Genomic DNA, 25,491 nt, shown 5'->3' with positions numbered 1-25,491 from the left:
ATTTAAATTTGCCATTCATTTTATACTTCCTTTTACATTGAGCTCTGTTCAGTCTTCGGCTGTTGGGTTTTTACAGAATTTTTAAGATGTTGTAAGATTCTTCTCTGGCTATTCAATTAAACACAACTCAAAACACCTGCTGTGAAGGGACTTGCAGATAGAATTAAGGTCTTAATTGTAATTAAGAATTACAATTGACCTTAAATAGCAAGATTAGGCTAGATTGTCCAAGTGGGCCCAACGGAATCACAGGGGCCCTTAGAAAATGAAACTACAATAACCGGTAACAAAGATGCCTCAGAAGACAGGAGATAGAAGAGTCAAAGATATTTCAATGCGGAGAGGGCTTCTCTCCACTGTTGTGAAGAGGATGTCAAAAGCCTCAAGAAGCTGAGAACAACTGCCAGCTAACAACTAGCAAGGCAATGAGGCTCTTAGTCCCACAGATGAATGAAAATGAACTCACTTTTCAACCAGTATGAACCTAGAGGATTCTCCCCTAGAGCCTCCAGGAAGGAATACGGCACCACAGACCCTTACGCAGCCTTTTGAGCCCCTTAGCAGAGAAACCATCTCAGCCATATACAGAGTGTGAGATAATAAATTTGTTTTAAGCCCTAAAGTCTGTGATAGCAGGCAGGTAGCTAGGTAGGAGCAGAGAAAGGGGGGCAGGGGCCAGAAGGCAGGAAATCACACGTCGTGTAAACAGCGGGGATCCATAGGCAGACAAAGGAAAGCAGGAACTTCCAGACTGACAGGAAACCACACATCTTGGATGATAAAGGTCCCGGTAGCAAACAGAGAAAGGTGGGGAAAGGCAGGAATCTCCTGCCTCAGATTGTAACCTGTTGCTCATTATGCTCTCAAAATAGCCTGACAGATAATAAGTACCCATCAAGCACTGATGCCATGACACTTCTGATCTAAGCTACATAAAGTCAAAAATCCCTCCTCTGGGGAAATTGGAGCTGGGATTAAACAAACAAACAAAAAAACTCACTCCTCCTTTCCCAGTATACCCCTCAGAGCTGGCTTGCCAAAGAAACCAAGGGCAGCAGCAGCTCTTCACCTGTCTGCCCACTCTCCCTCTGAGAGTGGATCCTTGCTTAACTAAACTTTTCTTTCTTAACCTTTTTCACGACGAGGAAAAAACCTTAATTCACCAGCAGCAATACTATGGCAGGAACAGAAAATTAACCGAGCTGGGAATTCTGGAGTGAGAAAGAGAGACATGGTTAGCACCCTCTATATTTTCCCATGTTCTTACCTTCTCCTCATCCGCTAGCTCTGACCCCCCCAGGATTAGAAAGGTTCTTACTTGTTTCATGCAATTATAATCTAGCATTGGTGCCTGAATTAATCGGAGTTCTCCTGAGAAACAGAACCAGTAGGATATATACAGATATGTAAAAGAGAAGATTTATTATAGGAATTAACTCACGTAGTTATGGAGGCTGAGAAGTTCCCTGGTCTGCCGTCTGCAAGCTGGAAAAATCAGGAAAACTGGTGGCGTAGTTAAGTCGGAATCCATAGCCCTGAGGACTGGGGCGCTGATTTCACAATCTGGGTCCAAAAGCCCAAGAAGCAGGAGTGCTGATCTAGTAGGCCAGAAGGAAATGTCACAGCTCAGAGAAAGCAAATGCCTCCTCCCTCCATCTTTTTGTTCTCCTCAGGCCCTCAATCAATTGGATCACGCCCATCCTCGTTGGTCGGGGCTTCCCAGGTGGCTCAGTGGTAAAAAAATTCGCCTGCCAATGCAAGAGACGCTGGTTCGATCTCTGGGTGGAAAAGATCCCCTGGAAAAGGAAATGACAATCCACTCCAGTATTCTTACCTGGAGAATCAATCCTACAGACCCGGGAGCCTAATGGGCTATGGTCCATGGGGCCGCAAAGAGGCAGACACGACTGAGCACGCACGCAAGCATTCTCATTGGTGAGACTGAGTTTCTTTACTTGGTCTACTGCAAACACCTGAGACTTTTTAACAATCCTAAGTAGCATCCAAACCAATTAGAAACCCTGCTATTAGCATCTTTAAAGCACCACCCAGGTAATCTAATATGCTGCCAAATTTGAGCACTACTGGCCTACTATGACTTCACCTTAGTTTTTAAAATCAAAATCAAATTATTCTAGGCCCTCATCAAACACTTTTCCCATTAAGACCTACCTTCAAATTCTTACAAGAATATAGTACCTAACATGTTACTATTTATACTTTTCTTTGAGGCATATTCTATTACTTATCAATTAACATGAATTTATTATCACACAATTTCCATAGGTCTCTAATAATTGTCACCTTGTCCAAACCACTCCCACCCACTGCCTAGTCTGTTACAATTGTTTACAAAATAATTTAACTTTTTGGATTCTCTGTCCCTCACCCAATCCAATCCATACTATAACTAGCAAACCGAATTATTGTTTAAATGTCATTATGCTACTCCTTTGCTTTATGTAACAATGGTCGAGGGCATGATCCATTTTTTCTCTCCTTGTCCACAGTTCTGTAGCCACACTGGCCTTCTTTTAGGCAAAGTTCTCTACTCAAGACTCCACGTGGCAAAAATCAAGGTCTCAGTTGGGGCTGCATTCTTACATGAAGCTCTGGGTTCTCTTCCAAGCTCACTCAGGTTCTTGCCGTAATTCAATTCCTGTGCATGTAGGACTAAGTTCCTGTTTTCTGATTGGCTATAAACTGGGGGTCACTCTCAGCAACTGGAAGTTGCTCTAAAGTCCTTTCCATATGGATCCTTCCATCTTGAAGCAAGCAGCAGTGCCATCAACTTACATGTGCTTTAAATCTCTGATTTCTGCTACTATGCAGAGAAAACTCATTGCTTTAAAGAAATTCGTGTAATTAGGTTAGGCCCACCTGAATAGTAGCCCTATTTACAGTCAGCTATATTGACTGGATGTAAAATATGTAAACTCATTTACATCTTCAAAATCTCTTTTGCTATGTAACATAATCATGGGAGTAACACGGGGGCGGGGGGGGGGCGGGTAGCTGATGGGGGCCATCTTAGAACTCTTCCTACCACACTTGGTTTTATATATATTTATATATTTGTTTGGAGGTTGAAAGCTGTTTAGGGCCAAAATCAAATCATAGGTTTCTTTTTCTTTTTCCTACTCTTTCTTCCACAATTCACAACTCAGTAAATTTCTAGAAAAATAGAAGTTGTTCAATAAATACTTGTTGACTGAACTAGTGGCAAATTATGGTCAACCTGCTAACTTGCAAAATTTACACATATGGTTCACACTTGAAATAACCATTACCCCAAATCATATATTGTGGCAGATAAATTGTGGCATGCATGCTATTTCACTTTAATCGTGTCAGACTCTCTGCAACGCTATGGACCATAGCCGGCCAGGCTATGGAATTCTCCAGGCAAGAATATTGGGAGTGGGTTGCCATGTCCTCCCCCAGGCAATCTTCCTGACCCAGGGACAGAACCATGTCTCTTATGTCTCCTGCATTAGCAGGCAGGTGCTTTACCACTAGCGCCATGTGGGAAGCCTGTCTAAAAGTTGTAATTCAAATAATTCTGTTGCTAAGTATGGTGGTTGAGGTGAAAATGGTGGTATGCCTCCATTAATGGTCTTATTTAGTCAACATGTTCTCTGAGGAAAGCTATTTTTCAACTATTGTCCTATAAAAATAAATGACAAGAAAAATCCTAGGCTACCATTCATTCTGTCAAAGTACCTGTGATAAATCGATATATTTATAAGATTATCAGCTATCCATTGCCCCCAATACAAACAACACATGACTTTTATAATACTTCCTTTGCACATTTAAAACACGTGTACTTTCATGATCATGTAGCATAAATTTATTTTATACTTTAAACTTCTCCACTGGCAACATAAGCTTGCAATTTTTAAATCCAGGAACATCAAACTTCTAAAAGGGTCAACATTTGGGAAGGTGAATGCTTCAGAATATGGATACCTTTGTTGCTTTACTCTCTGTGGGGCAGTTTGTTCTGCTTGCTTAGAATTCTCCATACATTTGAGAATTTTTATGACACAATATTGCACATAATGCTATCAAGAGGTAACATCAACACCTATTGATTCACAGTGGGATTTTTTTAAACTTTAAATAGTCGTTTCTTATAAGTAGTCTGATCTTCCACAACTTGAAAATGAAATCAACCAACTGGAGGCATTTTCCCACGGTTGGTTTAATGCTACAAATTGAAAGCATTACTCCTGCCTACCCGTGACATTGCTTTGCCATTGAGGGTATCTTCAAATGTAAAGCTATATAAGTGTATGCACTTTTTATTTAAGCATTTGACTTAAAACAAGAACTGCTATTTGTACAATATATATTATTTAACCTAAGTGCTTTCAGAACACATACATACAAGGGAAAGAATTCTCTGCCAATTAGTATAAACAAGACATATTTATATCATGTATTAGAAAATGACTTTGTTCATTCATGGTAGTTTAGATAGAATTAATATTAACTAGATTTGGCTATACTCACAAAACTTGCAATTCCCACAGTCTAAATACTCTGGAGATGGGTTTTTAAGGGATTGAGATAAAACTCAAAACCAGATTTTCCTCTTAGTGATTTTTTTTTAATTCATATTATTATTCTCTTATAATTTGTCTTCATACTTTATCACCCTTCCTCACTTGCCCCTACTCTGAGTATTAGTTTTCTGCTTCTCTTCACTTCTTTTGAATTCAGAGCTCAACTTTGTTTCTTAATTCTGCCTGCTCCCACTCTACAACCAAAACAACACTTATTTCTAATTTTAAAGGTGACAATGTCAAATCTTTTCATCCCAAAAGAGAATAAGGTTGCAGTAAAACATTGCATTTTCAATTAAAATCACAGAAGTATTTACTTCATAAGTGTGATTATTTATACTGTCTGCCTAAATTATTTTGTCTTACTAGAATTTTTCTGCATTAAATAATGCACCAATAAGCAGACCAACGGTACTTGTTTGGAAAGCATTTTGTTCTATGAAGAATTTTAACAATGGGCTCAAGCCAATTGTAACACAAGAGCATCTAATTCCATTGTAAGTGTTTATCTCATTTATTTCCAACAATCCCACTAAGTAATTACTATGTCCATTTTACAGAGTGGAAAACTGAGAATAGGGGAGGGAGTTTGCAATTAGTGAGGGTCACATTGCCAGTAACAACAAAACTAAAATTTGAACCTAGGCAACCCACCATCAGAGCTAGTACCACTGCCTGATTTTGTTAAGAGATCAAATGCTTATGAATATGTTGCTGTTTCCCTAAAGTGAAGCACTGAAACCTTTTGTTTTATATAAATGTATACCTTGCCCTGTGGCTTTTTTCCTGCGTACATGTTTCAAATACTAAAAGACAGAAACCTTGTATAACTTAGTGATAGTTGGAATTAAGGAAACAATAATTCAACAATTACCAGCTAAAATTTAACAATTTGGAATTTTACTAAAGGCAGTAATGACAACTTGATACACTTTTATTGCAAGAAAGGGCAATGTCCTGTGGTAGTAATTTCCTTGAGTTTAAAATTGAAACAACTTTTTTAGAAGTTACACCAAGCAGAGGTATTGCTCTGTGAAAATATAATTCCTCTCCCAGTGTGAGCATCTTAGTAGTTTGGATGTAGGCTTTAAAGGTGTTGCTATTTTTTAAATTTTTTTTTTATATGAAACTTTTAGTATTTTATTCATTTTCATAGTTTTACAGTATTAGTAAAAATAATGGCCATTATAAATAAGTATAAAATGGAAGTTGATGAAAAAATAACCCCAAGTCTTCCTTGACTCACACCCTCCCACCAAAAAACTAGCTAGTATATGGCAAATATCCTTTTCACGCATTATCTTTAGGCATATATTCACTTTGTAGTGGTGGATGGTTTAGTCGCTAAGTCGTGTCTGACTCTTGTGATCCCACGGACTGTAGCCTGCCAGGCTCCTCTGTCCATGGGGTTTTCCAGGCAAGATTAGTGGAGTGGGTTGCCATTTCCTTCTCCATAAATATTTTTTTAAAAAATTACATATGTATATATCCTATTCATTCATCACTGCATTGCCTAACATGTTATATATTCAGGCTCCTGCAGGGAATAGCTTCATCAGGCATCCTCATAATGCCTAAGATTTCTGTAACAATTCTCTACTTTAACCTCATTGCTGATCATAATTATAGCTGTGCCCCTGTCACAGGCAGCTGTGAGAGAATCAGAATGTTGAAAGCTAATCAGTTCACAGATGGTCTAAACTTGCCAGATTCAGATAAAATTTATGGATTATACCAATCAAAAGTGATCTAACCAGTTTATTATAAAATCAAAACAAAAATAAAAGACCTAAGTGAACAAAAATCAATCAAAAATCTGAAATGAAAAGTCTTTCCTAGTGAATAGAGTCATTATGGGACTTAGGTAAAACAGAAAAATACCAAATGTCTTGAAAGTGGCAGAGGATTAAATGAGATAAGCATAAGTGTCATGGGGGGGGGGGGGCAGTGTCTCAAAAATTACAGAAGGCTGAAGATAGAGGTGCCATGGAAGTCTAAAAATTTCCAAGTCTCTAACTAAATTTCCAATACTTTGGCCACCTGATGCAAAGAGCTGACTCATTTGAAAAGACCCTGATACTGGGAAAGATTGAGGGCAGGAGAAGGGGACGACAGAGGATGAGATGGTTGGATAGCATCACCGACTCAATGGACATGTGTTTGGGTAGACTCCAGCAGTTGGTGATGGGCAGGGAGGCCTGGCGTGCTGCAGTTCATGGGATCGCAGAGAGTCGGACATGACTGAGCGACTGAACTGAACTGAACTAAATTTAACTTTTTTGACTTTTTGTTGACTTTGCCCACATAAAGATTGGAACCTCTGTGTGTATAAATATGGAGAACTACAGAACTGAAAAATAGTTAAATAATGAATTTTCCATTTTAATGTCAGTTATTGAGTTGATTGAGGCAAGAATAGTCAGTGGCAGAACTAATACTAAATCCCCTGACATTGAGTGCAATACCTACTTAATGACACCGTTCCATCTTTCTGATGCATCATGCTTTAAGGTTTTTGTTTTTTTTTTTTTTTTTTTTTTTGCTTTAAGGTTTTTAAATGCATAAAACTAACGTCTTCAGGAAAAGAGTGCTTCATTCTCTGCTGTCAAGTTATTATTTGTAATTTGCAATTGAAAGGAGTTTTCAGGCCACAGTGATAAAACTGTTCCCATGGAGTCTGACCACCAAGGAATGACTGCAGAAAGAGAAAATCTGGGACATATAATCTGTGAGGAATGATAGTCAAATTCATTGCCAAATATGAATTAGCTTTACAAAAGTAATGATAAAAGCCATTGGACTTTTGTGGCAAGTAAAAGCAGAAACTGTTGGAAAAGGCTTTGTAGATCATCTCACTCAACTCCTTAATTTTAGGAATATGGAAAGTAGAAAAGAGAGGAGCTAAAACTAGTTCTAGTTGGCAATAGTGGTAATCTTGATGTCAAGACTATGGGTACTTTCCCATATTTTTCTAAGAAGTAATATTTGCAACATCAAAATATCAACTAGTATTTGCTTATTGACATTGCAGAAAGTTCTCTAAGATGCAGAATCTCCAGCAACAGATTATTTATTTAACAAAACATCATCAAAATAAAAAGTTTTAAATGTGTGATCATGTGATTAAATCATGACAAATTACATGATTTTACACAATTGCATTCTGAAAGAACTATATTGTACACCTGTCAGATAGAATACATAAACCAGTGCTTTGACTATTACGAAGCTATTTTCATGTTTATAAAGCTATTTAACTCATCTTGAGTTTATGCTTACTGGAAGAGTAGAAGAAACCACGTTAAGTGATGATGGCAAATATTAACATAAAATCTCTTTAAATTCAAAGGACAAATGAAATCAATTAAGATTATTCACACAATTTTTAGCATAATGAAGGAGGAAACAGACAGAACAGGCTCCATCTTGAAAGCAGGATTCCATCTTGGGCCGGACTGTGGACTTTGAGCTATAAGCCCAGTAGCTATGGAAACAACATACCAACTGGAAAACCAGACCCCCCAGATGGAAGAGCCCCGGGGCTCATACCTAGACTCTCCAGCGCCTAAAAGAATACCCTAATTATCTGTGTAACCAAATAGAATCATAAATTCTATTATGCTTATTGGGGTATGACCACAGGCCTATTGATCATTCTCCACTGTTAACTACCTAGGCCTAAGGCATATGAATCTCGGGTTTAAGACATATGAATCACAGGTTAACTTTGATTGTATCTTTCTTTTCCTTTGTTCAGACTAGTTACAGAGAATTTGGGGAGGTGGGTTTGAGCACATACACTTAGGATATATAAGGTTTTCACAAAAACTGATTGGGGTCCTTGGCTAAGAGGAGACTCTGCTTGGGCCTGCCGGTGTAATAAACTGCACTCCACTATCTGCATTGTCCTTCTGAGTGAGTTTGTTTCCTGGAACGCGTGGCTACAACAATAGGGCTAAGCACTTGAAAAGTTCCTCTTCTCAAGGTTAAAGTCAATATTAATAACATCATTCTCACTAACACTTGAAAGATAATTGGCTGTGGTTTTCTTTAGAATGATGAAGATAAGTTTATGATTTTTTTAATATAAGAAAGAAGCTGAAGTTGAACGGTTCTAAGAAGACCTACAAGACCTTTCAGAACTAACACCCCAAAAAGATGTCCTTTTCATTATAGGGGACTGGAATGCAAAAGTAGGTAGTCAAGAAACACCTGGAGTAACACGCAAATTTGGCCTTGGAGTACGGAATGAAGCAGGGTAAAGGCTGATAGAGTTTTGCCAAGAGAACACAAACACCCTCTTCCAACAACACAAGAGAAGACTCTACACATGGACACAACCAGATGGCCAACACCAAAATCAGATTGATTATATTGTTTCCAGCCAAAGATGGAGAAGCTCTACACAGTCAGCAAAAACAAGACTAGGAGCAGACTGTAGTTCAGGTCATGAACTCCTTATTGCCAAATTCAGACTTAAATTGAAGAAATTAGGGAAAATAACTAGACCATTCAGGTAAGACCTAAATCAAATCCCTTACGATTATACAGAGGAAGTGAGAAATAGATTTAAGGGACTGGATCTGATAGACAAAGTGCCTGATGAACTGTGGATGGAGGTTCCTGACACTGTTCAAGAGACAGGGATCAAGACCATCCCCAAGAAAAAGGAATGCAAAAAAGCAAAATGGCTGTCTGAAGAGCCCTTACAAATAGCTGTGAAAAGAAGAGAAGCAAAAAGCAAAGGAGAAAAGGAAAGATATACCCATTTGAATGTAAAGTTCCAAAGAATAGCAAGGAGAGATAAGAAAGCCTTCCTCAATGATCAATGCAAATAAATAGAGGTAAACAATAGAATGGGAAAGACTAGAGATCTCTTCAAGAAAATTAGAGATACCAAGGGAACATTCCATGCAAAGATGGGTTCAAGAAAGGACAGAAAGTGTATGGACCTAACAGAAGCAGAAGATATTAAGAAGAGGTGGCAAGAATACACAGAAGAACTGTACAAAAAAGATCTTCACGACCCAGATAATCACAATGGTGTACTCACTCACTTAGAGCCAGACATCCTGGAATGTGAAGTCAACTGGGCCTTAGGAAGAATCACTATGAACAAAGCTAGTGGAGGTGATGGAATTCCAGTTGAGCTATTTCAAATCCTAAAAGATGATGCTGTGCAAGTGTGGCACTCAATAAGCCAGCAAATTTGGAAAACTCAGCAGTGGCCACAGGACTGGAAAAGGTCAGTTTTCATTCCAATCCCAAAGAAAGGCAATGCCAAAGAATGCTCAAACTACTGCACAAATGCACTCATCTCACAGGCTAGTAAAGTAATGCTCAAGGTTCTCCAAGAAAGACTTCAGCAATATGTGAACCATGAACTTCCAGATGTTCAAACTGGTTTTAGAAAAGGTAGAGGAAACAGAGATCAAATTGCCAACATCCACAGGATCATCAAAAAAGCAAGAGTTCCAGAAAAACATCTAATTCTGCTTTATTGACTATGCCAAAGCCTTTGACTGTGTGCATCACAATAAACTGTGGAAAATTCTTCAAGAGATGGGAATACCAGACCACCTGACCTGACTCTTGGAAAACCTATATGCAGCTCAGGAAGCAACTGTTAGAACTGGACATGGAACAACAGACTGGTTCCAAATAGGAAAAGGAGTACGTCAAGGCTGTATATTGTCACCCTGCTTATTTAACTTATATGCAGAGTACATCATGAGAAACACTGGGCAGGGTGAAGCACAAGCTGGAATCAAGATTGCCAGGAGAAATATCAATAACCTCAGATATGCAGATGACACCACCCTATGGCAGAAAGTGAAGAACTAAAGAGCCTCTTGATGAAAGTGAAAGAGGAAAGTGAAAAAGTTGGCTTAAAGCTCAACATTCAGAAAACTAAGATCATGGCATCTGGTCCCATCACTTCATGGCAAATAGATGGAGAAACAGTGAGAGACTTTATTTTGGGGGGCTCCAAAATCACTGTGGATGGTGGCTGCAGCCATGAAATTCAAAGACACTTGCTCCTTAGAAGAAAAGTTATGACCAACCTAGGCAGCATATTCAAAAGCAGAGACATTACTTTGCCAACAAAGGTCTGTCTAGTCAAGGCTATGGTTTTTCCAGTGGTCATGTATGGATGTGAGAGTTGGACTGTGAAGAAAGCTGAGTGCTGAAGAATTGACGCTTTTGAACTGTGGTGTTGGAGAAGACTCTTGAGAGTCCCTTGGACTGCAAGGAGATCCAACCAGTCCATCCTAAAGGAGATCCGTCCTGAGTGTTCATTGGAAGGACTGATGTTGAATCTGAAACTCCAATACTTGGCCACCTGAGGTGAAGAGCTGACTCATTTGAAAAGACCCTGCTGCTGGGAAAGATTGAAAGCAGGAGGAGAAGGGGCCGACAGAGGATGAGCTGGTTGGATGGCATCACCGACTCAATGGACATTAGTCTGGGTAAACTCTGGGAGTTGATGATGGACAGGGAAGCCTGGCGTGCTGTGGTCCGTGGGGTCGAAAGAGTCTGACACGACTGAGCTACTGAACTGAACTGGATATAAGACAAGTTGTAAAATATGGTCATCTTTTTTTTTTAATTAATTAATTTATTTTAATTGGAGGCTAATTACTTTACAATATTGTGGTGGTTTTTGCCATACATTGACATGAATCAGCCAGGCAAATACATGTGTCCCCCATCCAAAACCCCCATCCCGCCTCCCTCCCCATCCCATCCTTCTCGGTTTTCCCAGTGCACCAGCTTTGAGTGCCCTGTTTCATGCATCGAACTTGGACTGGTCATCTATTTGACATATGATAATATATATGTTTCAATGCTATTCTCTCCAATCATCCCACCCTCACCTTCTCCCAGAGTCCAAAAATCTGTTCTTTATATCTGTGTCTCTTTTGCTGTCTCACATATAGGGTCATCATTGCCATCTTTCTAAATTCCATATATATGCGTTAATATACTGGAGAAGGCAATGGCACCCCACTCCAGTACTCTTGCCTGGAAAATCCCATGGACGGAGGAGCCTGGTAGGCTGCAGTCCATTGGGTCATGAATACTCGGACACGACTGAGTGACTTCACTTTCACTTTTCACTTTCATGCATTGGAGAAGGAAATGGCAACCCACTCCAGTATTCTTGCCTGGAGAATCCCAGGGACGGGGGAGTCTGGTGGGCTGCCGTCTATGGAGTCGCACAGAGCCGGACACGACTGAGGCGACTTAGCAGCAACAGCAACGTTAATATACTGTATTGGTGTTTTTCTTTCTGAGTTACTTCACTGAGTATAATAGGCTCCAGTTTCATCCACCTCATTAGAACTGATTCAAATGCATTCTTTTTCAATAGCTGAGTAATATTCCATTGTGTATATGTACCACAGCTTTCTTATCCATTCGTCCGCCAGTGGACATCTAGGTTGCTTCCATGTCCTAGCTATTGTAAACAGTGCTGTGATGAACATCGGGGTCAACATGTCTCTTTCAATTCTGGTTTCCTTGGTGTGTATGCCCAGCAGTGGGATTGCTGGATCATATGACAGTTCTATTTCCAGTTTTTTAAGGAATCTCCACACTGTTCTCCACAGTGGCTGTACTAGTTTGCATCCCCACCAACAGTGTAAGAGGGTTCCCTTTTCTCCACACCCAAATGTAGTCATCTTTATGTTAGATTCTGCCAGTTATATGTGTCACATAAATACTTTGGCTGCTAGAGTAAAACCAGATGAGTATGGACTGAGGAAAGCCATGTGAACAAAATGCTTTACGAAGTAGGGGGTGGCATCCTATAGATAGAGATCCCATAGCTATAAGATTTTCAGGCTGTCAAATGATTGTGATAGGTTGAGTAAGAACAGGACTAAAACTTATCCATGGGACTTAGCGACAAAGATCTGTAACACTGTTTTTTCAGATGGTGGAATATTAAGTTGTTGTTCAAAATATTAGTTGTTTTTTCTTCCAGTTGCTTTTATGAGCGCCTCTCTATGGGGTAGGGGATTATTAAATATTCTCATACTACAGATCAGTGCATAGGTATATACCCCCTCTATCTTTCTCTTCTGTCACAGAGATAATGTTAGTCTAGGCACGGTTTTTCATTTAGCCTAGATCTTGAAGTGAGAAAGGCATGTTGCAGAATGTCAGCTGACATACCACCAAAATGCAATGCACAAAAGAAATACATGTATGTTGTAGGCAAGCCACTGAAATTTTGGAATCGATACTGCAGCATAATCTAGGCTAAACAATGGTTGTGAAAGTGGAAGTGTTAGTCGTTTAAATCGCGTCCGACTCTTTGCGACCCTATAGACTGTAGCACGCCAGGCTCCTCTGTCCAAGGAATTCTCCAGGCAAGAATACTGGAGTGGGTAGCCATTCCCTTCTCCAGGTTACACTTTGTAAAAGCAATTTTAATGGAGTGATACTACTGGGAGAAGATGAGAGCGAGTTGAAGAATGAAAGGATAACTTATTGTATCGACAATATTTTAAATGAAGTTAACTGAAAAGCTTTCCATTGCAAATATACGGAAATGCTAAGTATAACAAATTCTTATCTTAAATACATAGTTGGGCTCAGAAGAAACAGAAATAACTAGGAATGACAGAGGTCATCCATCAACTGTATACTGATTTCCTCCTATGTGCCCAGCACTGTTCTAGGTTTAGGGGATGCAGAAGTAAACCAAATAGATGAAGTACAGGTCTGCTTGGAACTCACATTCCAGTGGGGGAAGACAGACAATAAATAGAATAAGTGAGAGGGTTAACAGGGAGGAAAGCCAGAGGTCCCCAAGCGGCAGGAAGAAGTAGACTGCAAGTGGCAGACTTTTTTTTTCCTTCTCTGTTGATGACACCTGGTTCTGCTTAGACTAACTTTTTTTTCCTTTTCTCAAACCTTGGGCTGATAATGGCTCAACAAACCAATATTCATGTCAATTGTTTTATGATGGGGGATGACACACCCTGTACCGTTCTATCTCAAAATGCACATTGTGGGAGAGAGACCAGGTGAAACTCCCTCAGCCTTGAGGTGTTTCTCTTATCTGATTAACAGACATAAAATGCCTTGCTAAAAGCTAGCAAAGGGGCATTCTTTCTGCCCCCTTCTGATGTCTATGTCAGAAGCTCTATCTTTTTTTTATACTTTAATAAAATTCTTTTACACAAAAAGCTCCGAGTGGTTAAGCCTTGTCTCTGGTCGCAGATTGATCCTCTCCTCCAGAGGTCACGAATCCTGGTGTAGCACATGGCTCACAGCTGCATGCAACCTTTCATAAGGAAATACAAAGGATGCTGATAGCAAATGTTAGTTAAGGAGACAGGAAATACTGTGGGGTGTGGTGGAGACATGCTGGTTTAAATAGAGTGGTAGTAAGGAAGACCTCACTGATAAGGTGAAGCTTACACAGAGTTAAAAGAAACTGAGGCAGTGGGGCTGATGATAATAAATTAACATCAATCTATAATTTAATTCTACCTATAATTCTAAATATAATTAAATTAAATTAAATTTGGACTGTGTATTACAATACCAAGTGTGAAGCAAAAATTACTGAGAGGAGGAAAAAAAAAAAAAACGAGAGGAGAAAATTTGTATAACATTATAAGAAAAGTTAGAATTAACACACATTTAGTGTGCGTATATAATGTTAGAATACCACACACAAAGTGCTTTTTTCTATGTCCATACACAGAATCTGACACATAAAATTTAGAAAACAGTTTCTATACAAGCATACATGGAACATTACGAAAATTGAACATATATGAGATAAAAACCTATCTCAACATAGTACAACTTATTGACATAATACAGACCATATTCTCTAAATACCATGGAATATAATTAGAAACCAAGGAGGAAAAAAGTACCTAAAAATTAAAGCTTGCACAAATTTGAAATTTTAGAATCCATATCTAGACACTTCATTAACCAAAGAATACATGATAATGCGTCCATTCATACTAAATCATTTCAGTTGTGTCCGACTCTTTGAGACCCTATGGACTGTAGCCTGCCAGGCTCTTCTGTCCATGGGATAGTACAGTCAAGAATACTGGAGTGGGTTGCCATGCCCTCCTCCAGGGGATCTTCCCAACCCAGGGATCGAACCCAGGTCTCCTGTGTCTCCTGCATTGCAGACAGATTCTTTACTGCTGAGCCAGCAGGGAAGCCCAATGCACCCTACATCTGATAATTAATCCTTTTGATCCAAAAGATTAACTTCTGCTGACATTCCATTGGAGGAAACTACATATGAGTGACAGGTTACTGTTGTCCCTAGTTGGGCAGACACACATTAGCAACAACTCTACACAGTAGAAGGAGAGAAGAAACCTTTGGTGGAAAGTTAGCTTTACCTGCTATAGTGTTTAACTCAAGAAGTTACAGAAAGAACCAACAAAAGCAGAAATCAGTAAAAGAAAAGATAAAATAAAGATAAGTATAGCAGATACTTCTTAAACAAAATATACTTAACAAAACAAAAACCAAGGGTTAGTTCTTTGCAAAGACAATAAAATGGACAAACATATCAAAATGTAGTAAATAAATAAGCAATACTAAGAATGGAAAAGACAGCAAGCAAAAATAGATTTCAGATTAAATATAAGACAGAACTCTGTGCACCCTTATACTACTAAATTTGACAATTTAGATTAAATGAACAATTTCCTAGAAAATACATATTTCAAAAATGGTTTCAATATTTTTAAAAACCCTATAGGTACACATAAGCATGAAAGAAATTAAATCACTAATTTAAAAGTATACCCAGCAACAGTCCTCCTCTAGGACCATACAGATTAATAATAGGTGTGTTTCACCATATATTTAAATAAGAGACATTGTCAATCTTAGAGAAAGTGTCAATCTTATACAAAAGTTCGAAGTATATAGAAAATAGCAAAGTACTCAATATCATTTTGTTATACTATTATATTCTTTTTGAATGTCTCTTAGCTCCTGTATTTGGCTTAGATTTGCCAAGTTCTGCCCTGTATCATTAGGACTTCCCTGGTGGCTCAGACGGTAAAGCGTAATTCAGCCTGAAAGTACATTCTCCAAGGTTCCAATCTAGTTCCCTCCACAGCTGTTTGGATCAACCAGAACAAAAGATCACAACCTGATTACTGTGCCAAATACTCAATGCACAGTTTCACTTTTTTTCTGATGAAAGTGATTTCCCATACTCTCTGGAAACACATAGCATACTCTCTCAACAACCGGGCATTATGTTTAAATATCCAGTGCATGATATTGTGTGACACATTCTCTTCTGCTCAGTCTTGGGGCGCCAAATGCAAAAAGAGAATCCTCGAAAACCAAACACCATTTATTCTAAGACAAACCCAGTATGATCTCACTTATATGTGAAATCTAAAACAAATGAACACTCTCGTAGAAAAAGATATCAGATTTGTGGTTACTAGAGATGGAGGAGACACGGAGTTGCAGGAATTGGATGATAGTAGTCAAAAGGTATAAATTTCCAATTATAAGATAAACAAGTACTGGAGAGGTTGCCCTGATAGCTCAATGGTAAAGAATCTGCCTGCCAATGCAGGAGATATGGGTTCAATCCCTGATCCGGGAAAATCTCACATGCTGCAGAGCAACTAAGCCCATGCACCACAACACAACTACTGAGTGTGTGCCTAGAGCCTGCGAACCACAACTACTGAGCCCACATGCCACAACTATTAAAGCTCACGTGCCCTAGAGGCCTTACTCTGCAACAAGAGAAGCCATAGCAATGAAAAGCCCCTGCACCGCAACTATTGAGCTTATGTTTTAGAGCCTGGAAACTACAACTACTGAACCCACGCGCTCAACTACTGAAGCCGGCATGGCTAAAGCTAATGCTTCTCAATAAGAGAAGCCACTGCAATAAGAAGCCTGCACACTACAACTAGAGCATAGCCCCTCTCGTTGCAACTAGAGAAAAGCCTGCACAGCAATGAAGACTCAGCACAGTCAACAATAAATAAATAAATATATTTTTTTAAAGTACTGGAGATGTAAAGTATACCATGATGACTACAGTTAACACTGCTATATGATATATTTGAATATAAAAGCAACTCCTACAGCTCAATTCCAGAAAAATAAATGACTCAATCAAAAACTGGGCCCAAGAACTAAACAGACATTTCTCCAAAGAAGACATACAGATGGCTAACAAACACATGAAAAGATGCTCAACATCACTCATTATCAGAGAAATGCAAATCAAAACCACAATGAGGTAGCATCTCACGCCAGTCAGAATGGCTGCTATCCAAAAATCTACAAACAATAAATGCTGGAGAGGGTGTGGAGAAAAGGGAACCCTCTTACACTGTCGGTGGGAATGAAAACTAGTACAGCCACTATGGAGAACAGTGTGGAGATTCCTTAAAAAACTGGAAATAGAACTGCCATATGACCCAGTGATCTCACTGCTGGGCATACACACCGAGGAAACCAGAATTGAAAGAGACACGTGTACCCCAATGTTCATTGCAGCACTGTTTATAATAGCCAGGACATGGAAGCAACCTAGATGTCCATTAGCAGACGAATGGATAAGAAAGCTGTGGTATATATACACAATGGAGTATTACTCAGCCATTAAAAAGAATACATTTGAATCAGTTCTAATGAGGTGGATGAAACTGGAGCCCACTATACAGAGTGAAGTAAGCCAGAAAGAAAAACACCAATACAGTATATTAATGCATATATATGGAATTTAGAAAGATGGTAACGATAACCCTATATTCGAGACAGCAAAAGAGACACAGATGTATAGAACAGTCTTTTAGACTCTGTAGGAGAAGGCAAGGGTGGGATGATCTGAGAGAATAGCATTGAAACATGTGTATTATCATATGTGAAACAGATTGCCAGTCCATGTTCGATGCATGAGACAGGGTGCTCAGGGCTGGTGCCCTGGGATGATCCAGAGGGATGGGATGGGGAGGGAGATGGGAGGGGGTTCAGGATGGAGAATACATGTAAGCCCATGGCTGATTCATGTCAATGTATGGCAAAAACCACTACAATATTGTAAGGTAATTAGCCTCCAATTAAAATAAATATTTTTTTTTAAAAAAAGGAAAAAAGAGAAAGTGATTTTTGATAAGTCAAAAAAAAAAAAAGAAAGAAAGTTGTTAGGAGAGTAGATCCTAAGAGCTCTTGTCAGAAGAAAAAAAAAAAACTTTATTTTTTCTGTATCTATATGAAATAATGAATGTTAGCTAAACTTCACAGCAAATATAAGTCAAATCATTGTGCTGTCCACCTTAAACTTACATGGTTCTGTAGATCAATTATATCTCAATAAGACTGGGAGGAAAATCACTTTAGAAACTAAGATGAATCTGGGTTTCAGGACATCATCTGTTCTTTCATTTGCATCAATCAGACAGTAAGATACAAATGCATCCAAAGGTCTATGGTGCCATGTTAAGTGTTCAGAGAATCGGAGAACAATAATTAGCTCACATCGGAAATTTAGGAATCATCTTCTCCAAACCCATTCATTTTGATACAAACCAACCCAGATCTCCACAACCTATAGATGGAGATGAGATTCTCTGGCTCAGACGGTAAAGCACCTGTCTACAATGCTGGAGACCTGGGTTCAATCCCTGGGTTGGGAAGATCTGGAGAAGGAAATGGCAACCCATTCCAGTGTTCTTGCCTGGAAAATCCCATGGACGGAGGAGCCTGGTAGGCTACAGTCCTTGGGGTGGCAAAGAGTCGGACACGACTGAGTGACTTCACTTTACATGTATACAAATTACAAAGGATATGTCAAGCAGGGAACTACTCTTCTTCAAAATATATATCCTACAATTACTTCTGAAAATCCACAAAATTTTTCTCATGGGAAATTTAAAATGAGTCTGACAGCTTTAAGTGACCACACCTTTCCCAATCCTATTCACTCTAATTTCCATTGACTGACATGTCCATCTATTGCCGTTTAGAGTCAGGAGTATAATTGGGTATACAGCTCTGAAACCTAATTCCTGGGGTCAAATGAGCCTGACTATTCCCTAACCGTATAACAAGAGCAAGTAATTTAACCTCTCTATGCCTGGAACAAATGAAGAAACTGTTCTTAATGTGCTCACAAGGATTCCCTGTGACTATTCTTCAAGGTCTTAGCACAGAGGGTGCAAACAGAAACACCATCTCCTAGTCTTGCCTTGAAAAAGGCCTATTTGTATACTTCAAAAGCTGCAAATGGGGCTAAGTAGGGGAAAGATGCCATCTGCTTCAGAACAAAAGGTAAAACATGCTATTGTGTTGTGTACACAATGGAAAGATGTTCTGAGGGGAGAGGGAAATCTGTTGTTGGAACAGAAACAGAAGGAAGAAAGGAAATGAGGATGATAGAGAAAGTAATATCAGATAAATAAACTAAATAAAATCAGATAAAGTAATGCATATAAAATGTCTGCTGAATATTTAGTACTCAATATCTTCTTCTTGTGGTCTTCCCTGGTGGCTCAGAAGGTAAAGAATTCACCTGCGCTGCGGGAGACCTGGGTTCAATCCCTGGGTTGGAAAATCCCTGGAGGAGGTTATGGCAACCCACTCCAGTATTCTTGCCTGGAGAATCCCCATGGACAGAGGAGCCTGGTGGGCTATAGTACATGGGGTCGCAAAGAGTTGGACACGACTGAGTGACTACGTGCACATCTTCTTCTTAGTATTGCTATTATTTGGTAATCCACTATTAATTAGGGAGGGTGTTTTTATTATTTCTTAACAGATCTGAGTATATATATATATGTTCTTCAGTCGCTAAGTTGTGTCTGACTCTTTGCAACCCCATGGACTGCAGCACGCCAGGCTTCCCTGTCCTTCACTATCTCCCAGTTTGCTCAAACTCATGTCCACTGAGTCAGTGATGCCATCCAACCATCTCATCCTCTGTCATCCCCTTCTCCTCCTGCCTTCAGTCCTTCCCAGAATCTGCAACTCTTTTCCAATGTGTCAGCTCTTTGCATCAGGTGGCCAAAATATTGGAGCTTCAGCATCAGTCCTTCCTGTGAATATTCAGGATTGATTTCCTTTAGGATTGACTGGTTTGATCTCCCTGCATAACCTAAAACGGTAAGCATTCACCAAATGTTTGTTATTTTTATTTACAAGGTTGTCACATGAAACTATACATCTGCAATTTCTGATGGTGCTCCTTCGTGGTAGTGCCAACATCAATGCCAAGAGTGTTTTACCTGATGCCACAAATCTTCAAGGTGACAGAGCAGTACTGAGACAGGAAGAGACACAAAGTGTAACCTTTTCAAAGTTTGTGACAAACTTTGATACCTGGGTTAAGAAGTCTCAATCAGTCATAACCCTGAAGCAGCAGCTTTTGAAGTATGCAAATAAGCCTTTTTCAAGGCAAGACTAGGAGATGGTGTTTCTGTTTGCACCCTCTGTGCTAAGACCTTGAAGAATAGTCACAGGGAATCCTTGTGAGCACACTAAGAACTGTTTCTTCATTTGTGGAAACAGTGGCTGACTTTATTTTTCTAGGCTCCAAAATCACTGCAGATGGTGATTGCAGCCATGAAATTAAAAGCCGCTTACTCCTTGGAAGGAAAGTTATGACCAACCAAGACAGCATATTAAAAAGCAGAGACATGCAGGACAGAAAAAGAGACACAGATGTATAGAACAAACTTTTGGACTCTGTGGGAGAAGGTGAGGGTGGGATGATCTGAGAGAATAGCATTGAAACATGTATATTATCAAGTGTGAAACAGATCACCAGCCCAGGTTAGATGCATGAGACAAGGGCTCAGAGATGGTGCACTGGGAAGACCCAGAGGGATGGGATGGGGAGGGAGATGGGAGGGGGGATCAGGATGGGGAACACATGTAAATCCATGGCTGATTCATGTCAATGTATGGCAAAAAACCACTGCAATATTGTAAAGTAATTAGCCTCCAACTAATAAAAATAAATGAAAAAAAAAAGCAGAGACATTACTTTGCCAACAAAGGTCTGTCTAGTCAAGGCTATGGTTTTTCCAGTGGCCATGTGTGAATGTGAGAGTTGGACTATAAAGAAAGCTGACAACTCTTCGGAAGGTCGGTAACTGGACACAGAAGATGGCGGAGCTGGCTGAGGTGAACAAAGCCTAGTTGCAACGCCTGGTGGCAGCCGAACAGCAGAAAGTGCAGTTCACTGCACAAGTGCATCACTTCATGGAGCTATGTTGGGATAAATGTGTGGAGAAGCCAGGGAATCGCTTAGACTCTCGCACTGAAAATTGTCTCTCTAACTGTGTGAACCACTTCATTGACACTACTCTTGCTGCCACCAGCCGGTTTGCCCAGATTGTACAGAAAGGAGGGCAGTAAGCCATCCCCTGGAAGAATGACAGAAGCAGCAAAGGACTTATTAAGCAGACTGAAGGGTCAGTGGGGGAAGGTTGTCAACCCTCTGTCAGGTTAACTTCAGGCTGTTACTAAGCCTGTTGGTGCTAAAAAGTAACAGATCAAATGTTCAGAAAGTGAAATTTATTTATTGGGAATTCAGAAATTCCATCTTGTATCACAACAATTTATTCAATAAATGTGAATTCTCCAAAAAAAAATAAAATAAAATAAAAAGAAAGAAAGCTGAGTGCCGAAGAATGGATGCTTTTGAACTGTGGTGTTGGAGAAGACCCTTGAGAGTCTCTTGGACTGCAAGGAGATCCAACCAGTCCATCCTAAAGGAGATCAGTCCTGACTGTTCATTGGAAGGGCTGATGTTGAATCTGAAACTCCAATACTTTGGCCACCTGATGCGAAGAGCTGACTCATTTGAAAAGACCCTGATGCTGGGAAAGATGGAGGGCAGGAGGAGAAGGGGCCGACAGAGGATGAGATGGTTGGATGGCATCACCAACTTGATGGACATGAGTTTGGGTAAACTCTGAAAGTTGGTGATGGACAGGGAGGCCTGGCGTGCTGCAGTTCATGGGGTCACAAAGAGTCGGACACGACTGAGCGACTGAACTGAACTGAACTGAACTGTGATTATTATGGATGCAAGCCCTGTTGCTTTTAGAGCAATGTATTTTGGGGGATCTATTCCACATGTATAATTCTTAAAAGTTGGGGCACTAGATGTTTGATCCAAGACTCTTGCTCTTCAAGAAGAAGCTGGGAGTTAAGAGTTCCCTCCTGATTGTACATAGCTGTTCTGGGAGTAGGGTTTATAGGCAGAGTGTGCCTCAGTTTTTCTCACCCATATCAGAGTGAGTATATTCTCATTTGATATGTAAAAGTCACTCAGCTATTTTCTGGATTTCTTTCAGAGGAAATTGTTCTGTTTGTAGCTATAGATTTGGTGTTTTTGTGAAGGAAGTAATTTCAAGAGTCCCCTATGTTGCCACTTGGACCAGGCTTCAATCTCTTATTTTCTTAACTATCTTTACACTAAAGTACAAAATATTTCATATAAAATAATACAGGAATTTTCATCTTGTAATAAAACATAAAAATACATCTTTTGCCTACTGTTGTTTTATCTTAGCTAATGCTTGTGAAAACAACAAAAGAAAAAGAAGAAAAGGAAGAGGAGGAGAAGGAGACAAAGAAGAAAAATAAATAAAAACCTGTGCCACAATTTCCAGAGTAGCATTAGAGAAAAGGGATATCACCATTTTTCTTCATATGTCTATCTCATAAAATGTTTAGTTGCCTTTTCATTTAAGCATTTCTGTCTACAGCATGAATTACAAAATTTTGAAAGTCTGCTCATTCTCTGTCAGAAAATACATTTTTATAAAATGAATTTCATTGCCTAATATCATCCTTCTAAATTTACAAAAGCCAAGAAGTAAATTTCATTGGAATCTTTTCCCCCTTGAATGAGAAGATATTCTGAATTCCCAACTTTGTTAATGAGCTACTGGAAAGTAAACACATTTATTCTCATTGAAAGTGGGAAATCGGTCCTTTTCTTCAACTAATTAACTCATCTATCTCGAAAATTTTGATGGTTGATTTAGTAAACATGCAGTTGATTTTATCCAAACATCATATTTTAAATTAAATGAACCAATTTTAGCCTGAACATGATGCTGTTTGGGTGGAAAAATAACAACAAATACATTAGATTTGTCTGTCCTTATATTTGGTTACATGTTTTAGCTAAAACGAAAATGTTTAGGTCAAAATGAGAATGCTAAAGTAGTTATAAATTTTAGGTGCTATATGTGAATACCAGGATTTCATTTTTAAATTTCAAAGCACCTCAAAACTCTATTCCTATTTGATTTTATGTATGATTGAATTTTTAAAAAGAATTATTTGTCTGTAGAATTGAAAGCTGAATTTTTAATTTTGTTTAACCCTAAGTAAATTGTTCTTTAAGTTTTATATATGTTTAGGTTTCTTTTGTCAATTTCAGCTCTTTTAATATCCTAGATTAAAAATCCGTATATTTTTTTAAAGTCATGTTGAAGTTTGTTTTTAATTAATGTGCAACTGTCAAAAAATTCTGAAGGCATAAAAATCTGCTAATAATTGAAGGAAAAAAATACATTTTTTAAAATAATTGTGTTTATGTTTCTTTATATGCTGTCACATTTTATCCTCACTCGTGAATCTTTTCTGAAACCATATACCATATCTATTTGACAAATGAAATATGAGCCTTTTTAAGATTATGAAAAGTTAGCATATCAATTCTGATATTCAAAGAAAACACTCTAATCTATTGTCATTTATAATATTAACACTAGAACTGCCCCTTTTCATTATGCAAAATTCTTACAGAAAGGAAATGACGATTCCCACATTTCATATAAAGTCTGATTTTAGGCCTCCTTTCTGCAGGCTAGAAGGTCATAGCTCTTATTTGTGGAGTCTGACCCAGTGGGTGGGTTGGACCAGTGCCTTGTGAAGGTTTCCTGGTTGGGAGGATTTGTGCCTGTGCTCTGCTGGGTGGAGCTGGATCTTGTCTCTCTGAAGGGCAGTACCTTGTCCAGTAGTGTGTTTTGGAGTGTCTATGGGTTAGGGAGTTGGTGATGGACAGGGAGGCCTGGCGTGCTGCGATTCATGGGGTTGCAAAGAGTCAGACACGACTGAGCAACTGAACTGAACTGAACTGATGGGTTAGGTATGGTTTTGGGCAGTCTGTCTGCTAATGGGCAGAGTTGTGTTCCTGTTTTGCTAATGGTTTGGTGTGAGGCGTCTGGCACTGGAGCTTGCTGGTCTTTGGGTGGGGCCTGGGCTCAGTGTTGAGATGGAGGCCTTTGGGAGAGTTCTCACTAATTAATGTTCCATGGGGTTGGGAGTTCTCTGGTGGTCCAACATCTGGTCGGGGCTCCCACCTCGGAGGTTCAGGCCCAACCCCTTACTGTGGCATCAAGACTCCATAAGCCACACAGCACAGAAGAGAAAGAAAAAGAAGGAGATAGAGGAAAAAGAGACGGAGGGCTTCTCTGGTGGCTTAGCAATAAAGAATCCGCCTGCAATGCAGGAGTCTCAAGTTTAATCCCTGGGTCTGGAAGAGCCCATGAAGAAGGAAATGGCAACCCACTTCAGTATTCTTGCCTGGAAAACCACATGGACAGAGGAGTTTGGTGGGCTATGGTTCATAGGGTCGCAAAAGAGTTGGACACTACTTAGTGACTAAAAACACAAAGAAATAAAGTACTGAAACTTACTACAACATGGTTGAACCTTGAAAATGTTACACTTAGTGAAATAATTCAAACATAAAAAACACATAGTGTATAATTTCATTTGTATGAAATGTTTAGAAAAGACAAATCCATAGAAGCAGATACAAGACCAGTGATTTCCTGAAGGTGGGAGTGAAGATTAATGGCTAAGTGAGGTGACAAAAATATTCTAGAACAGATTGTATTAATGATTGAACAACTCTGTAAGCTTACTAAAAATTTTTGAATTGAACATTTACAATGGCTGAATATTATGGTGGGTAAATTAGACCTCAGTAAAAGAATTATATATATAATATTTTAAAAATCTTTAAAATATCATTTTAATATATGCATAATGTTTAAATTTTAGATAATATGTATATAATAATTTTAAAGCAGCTACAAAAATCTTTCACCTGTGCTCAGTATGCTGCATAAATCAATGGTACATCAGAAATGCAAAAACTGATCTTTTTGGTACTCTACAATAGAGTGCTTGAAATGAAATTTGACATTTTTCCTATTCATAAAGTTATGCACAGAATTTTGAAGTTTCAAAAGTACTGTTAGAAGTAAATTGAAGGAAATTTCTACTTGCCAATAGATTAGAGAAGCAATTTCTTATTGCTCCCAAAAGAATTTTGCTAAAACATGAACAATTACTGTCAAATGCAAATAATCCACACTTGAAAGCTGTTGCTCTAAACAGTTCAAGTCTAGAGAAGATATTGACAGTCACAACCTCCAAAGAAAGGCTGTTACTCCATGATTCTATTATGAGGAATAAAGTTAAATAATTGAGAGAAGTTACTTATATGTTATTCCAAGTAGTTTTGCATGACTCTATTTGATTAGCTAATAAAAGTAACTGTGTTAATGAAAGCTTTCAGTCCAAGAGATTTCACAACTTCAGATTAGAGAATCTCTAAAAAGCTTAAGCTGCATTATGAACAAACAAATCCCACAAGAATTCATATATTTCCTGTTGGTAAGAAGTTTAAAACATATTAACATTAAATATGAAAACTACTCTCTCTTCTTATTATCTACAGTGCTAAAGACATAATTTCTTTAAATTGCCTCCAGATTGAATTTTGAAGTAAGAGTGTTCATATTTCTTCCTAAAGTATAAATTACATTCACATGCATACATCAATTAATTTAACAATGTAGTGGTTAAAAGCACTTTGGAATCTAACAGACCATCACATATTACTATA

General features: G+C 38.8%; 1 pseudogene across 1 annotated transcript; it reads left to right on the top strand.

The window, feature by feature from the left end:
- The first annotated feature begins 20,717 nt into the window (after positions 1-20,717).
- LOC122689615 lies at positions 20,718-21,205 on the top strand (annotated as a pseudogene). Its single transcript, XR_006339861.1, has one exon. The product of XR_006339861.1 is annotated as a mitochondrial import inner membrane translocase subunit Tim8 B-like (transcript).
- The last annotated feature ends 4,286 nt before the right edge of the window (positions 21,206-25,491 follow it).

Source organism: Cervus elaphus, chromosome X, assembly GCF_910594005.1.
Source record: "Cervus elaphus chromosome X, mCerEla1.1, whole genome shotgun sequence".
Classification (NCBI taxonomy): Eukaryota; Metazoa; Chordata; class Mammalia; order Artiodactyla; family Cervidae; genus Cervus; species Cervus elaphus.
The sequence above is the reverse complement of the archived record's forward strand: the minus strand, read 5'-3'. Positions and strand labels throughout refer to the sequence as shown.